Source organism: Priapulus caudatus, unplaced genomic scaffold (genome assembly GCF_000485595.1).
Source record: "Priapulus caudatus unplaced genomic scaffold, Priapulus_caudatus-5.0.1 Scaffold2481, whole genome shotgun sequence".
Taxonomy (NCBI): Eukaryota; Metazoa; Priapulida; class Priapulimorpha; order Priapulimorphida; family Priapulidae; genus Priapulus; species Priapulus caudatus.
The window spans coordinates 15147-19250 of record NW_014579542.1 but is presented as its reverse complement, the minus strand read 5'-3'; positions in this window follow the sequence as shown (position 1 = coordinate 19250).

Below are 4104 nucleotides of genomic sequence, written 5' to 3'. Positions count from 1 at the left end.
AAAGATAACAATTTGTGCCCATCATAGATATCGTAACATAACTAGCATCATAATTATGATACCTATGGTGCCCATGCAATGCAGCGCACCCTGGTGGCAAAAAACGAAACGAATCGCACAATGTCGAATCGGCAGAGCCAAGTAAATATGTCAAATAACATTGCAAGTGATCGTCGTTATTATTTACATGAGCTTTTTCCTTCTCTGTCGGACATCGTGAGCTGACTGCGGGTGAATATCAATATAGTTTACAACCATTAATTCCCTACAAATCTGATGATTCAACACAAGAATCTACACACATACACACACCGCTACACGTCGTACGCGTATGCTTTACACAAATTAGAAAAAAAACCGGATGCCGTGGACCTGCGCCCGACTGAACAACCTTCCGTTCGAACCCATCCGCTAACAGAGGTTCCATGAGTTCATGAGAACAGCAATCTCGCAGGGTTACGTTCTCTGCGGATGTTCCTCTTTCCTATAAAATGTTCCCCAGTCGCGAAACCTTCGTCGATTCGTCAGAGATGCTGTTCCGTCGCAGACGATAAAGTAAAAATGTTCTCCTACGGGAGAGCGGAATGCAGTACGTGTGCACACGCGGGAGGAGATAAAACCCACTTACGAAGCATCTACCGACAGCCTAGATACAATAATGTAACCCAACAAGAGTAGGGGTCCTACTCTTGTTGGGTTACATTATTGTATCTACCGACATCCCAGTTTCAGAGACCGTGGACGCATGCGGTCTCACGAAAAAAATCAGGGGACAGTTGTCAGAAACACAATCAGTCTTCACGTTCGTGTTAATGTTAACATTGTCTCGTAGGCCGTTGGCAGAAAAAGAATTAGTCTTAACGATAATCTTAACGTTAGTCTTAACGTTAGTCTTAACATTAGTCTTAACGTTAGTCTTAACGCTAGTCTTAACGTTAGTCTTAACGCTAGTCTTAACGTTAATCTTAACGTTAGTCTTAACGTTAGTCTTAACATTAGTCTTAACGCTAGTCTTAACGCTAGTCTTAACGTTAGTCTTAACGTTAGTCTTAACGCTAGTCTTAACTTTAGTCTTAACGTTATTATTAACGTTAATCTTAACATTAGTCTTAACATTAGTCCTAACGTTAACTTTGACCCGTGTACCACCACACCCGTGCATCACCGTAAAGGTTACGTAAGAGTTTCTCATACGCAGTGCATAGAGGTCCGGCCTACGAGAAAAAAGTTAAATATTAAAACTAATACTGAGACTGAAATTGTTTCTGACAACGAACCCCTGCACTTCCGACTCCGATACGAACAACAAACACAAATATAACGTAACCCGTCAACGTAAATACAAGTGAACGGACAAACGAAAACCCACTGCTGTTTGCCGTCACTACGTGGAATGTTGGGTCTTGCTGGCCACCTGGCCACGAGAGCGTAAATATCTCTATGCAGGGGCGTGTACAGGGGGGGGTCCAGGGGGTCCGGACCCCCCCCCCCTGCTCGCGCAGAAAACGCATTTGAGGGGGTCTAATTTCAAAAAAATTCTGGGGGAGGGCCCCCCACACCCCCCTTCGCGTGCTCGCAAGTATGTCTTACGGTTAGACCCCCCCTGGTCCAAATCCTGTACACGCCCCTGCTATGCCTAACGACAACAACAACACGCTCTGAGGTGCACACACTGGACACCATCGACGTCCTTCCTACACACGAATCACCAACAACGAAACGACAACATACTACATGAGTAAATGGGGGGGAGCCCCGGTACGTGACAGCGGCGTCCGTACATACACACACGCGCACGCACGCACACACACACACGCACACACACACACGCGCGCGCGCACACACTACGCACGCACTCACGCGCACACGCACGCGCACGAACACGCACACAAACACGCACACACGCGCACGCACGCACGTACGTATGCACGACTACCTTCGAGCACAACATCACATGGCACGGGACTATACACGCGCCCCTACGGGACCTATAACACAGATCTGCTTGCTACGGTATGTTAAATAACCCGACATATACACTTCATACATCATTACACAGTGTTACACATCATTACAGTGTTACATTACATCATTACACTGCCAGTATATATACCTCTACCACAAATTCAACCCACAGCTTATAGCTGCTGGATAAAAAGAGGAAGGAACGGGGACGTCTGCAATTCACATACACTCGATCACGTGATGATAATTGCCGATCACGTGATGATAATTGCCGATCACGTGATAATAATTGCCTATCACGTGATGATAATTGCCTAACACGTGACAATAATTGTCGATCACGTGATGTGGCGATCTATTAGCTCGCGCACGTGGAAAAAAAATCAGGTGAGATCAAAGAGATCACGTGGCGGGAATCGTTCTCATCCCACGTCCACAAAAATACGGTCGTGAACGTTGGCTCAATGCTGGAAAGTGAACAACAGAAGGTTCGTTGATCAGCAAGAAGGTTTTGACGTTATTGCGTCGAGCAACGTTAGACGAGCAAATATTCAGCATCTAGGAAGTTCTTCTGAATCTAGCAGAACACAAAAACCCAACCATGAACAACCTTGTGTTTGTTCCTTCGCCACATAGCGGCAACCGTGACCGATTTCACACATCAATGCTCACAATGCTACGGAAAATCATCACTCCGTTTCCTAGAAACGAAGATTAAAATACAACAACCACGGCTAAAAAAAAATACCCTCAACGCTCGTTGCTCTATCGGGCAAGATAATAGTTCACATGAACTATTTGATAGTTATATAAATGGTTACATAGCGTTTACGTAGAGTTGCATCAGCGGATACGCGTGGCGAGTGTGTGTACAACACTGACTGCCATGTTGGAAAGTATTAGCCAATATGTTTCTACCTGTTTCAATCACATGCGACAGGTCTCGGAGACGTCATGGTCTAGTCGAGGGGTTCTTAACCTGTGGTCCATGGACCCCATGGATGGGCTTCAGGGGGTCCGTGGATGGGCTTCAGGGGGTCCATGGATGGGCTTCAAGGGATCCGTGGATGGGCTTCAGGGGGTCCATGGATGGGCTTCAAGGGATCCGTGGATGGGCTTCAGGAGGTCCATGGATGGGCTTCAGGGAGTCCGTGGATGGGCTTCAGGGGGTCCATGGAAGGTGCTTCAGGGGGTCCGTGGATGGGCTTCAGGGGGTCCGTGGATGGGCTTCAGGGGGTCCGTGGATGGGCTTCAGGGGGTCCGTGGATGGGCTTCAGGGGTCCATGGATGGGCTTCAGGGGGTCCGTGGATGGGCTTCAGGGGGTCCGTGAACCCCATTGTATGCAAACATTTGTGTTTATGTGCTTACGTGAATTTTTCTGGAGAGGGGTCCGTAGCTTCCACCAGATTCTCAAAGAGGTCCATGACCCAAAAAAGGTTAAGAACCACTGGTCTAGTCTGATCTCAGAGGGCATGACCTAACATTTGGAGGGCTTGACCTAGCTAGGCTCTTGGAGGTCAAGAACTAGCCTAGCTGTTAAGATCATCACATAGCATAGCTGTTAAGGTCAAGACATAGCTATTGGAGGGTATGACATTGACTAGCTGTTACAGGTCATGACCTTGCCTAGTTGTTGGAGGTCATCCAGGAGCAATCGCAAAAAAAAATTCCGGAAAAGATTGCGGGAAAAAAATTGGCGTCGTCGTCCGACGATTATCGCGGAAAAAAGGCTCGTCGTCTCTATAGGCAATAAAAGGCAAATACCATGCTACACCATAACACAGACAACTAGACAGAGGGCACTCACAGAGAGTGCATACCTCCGCGAGCATGTAACATGTATGTGCTCGCTGGTGGCGGCTGCTGACTGACTCGCCTGCTGCTGACTCGCCGCTCACTGGTGGCTGCTGCTGACTCGCCACTCACTGACTCGACGCGCTATCGATCGCGCGGTGGCTACACACACACACGAACACACACACGCGAGCGATTGCATGACCTCCGTTTGCGCGGAGGTAACAATCTCGTCAAGTGATACCGGCGCCCATTCAAAACCTGTACGTCGATCAACGCATGTGCACGCACATGCACACGCGCGCGTGCACGCACACGCACGCACGCACACGCACGCACGCACA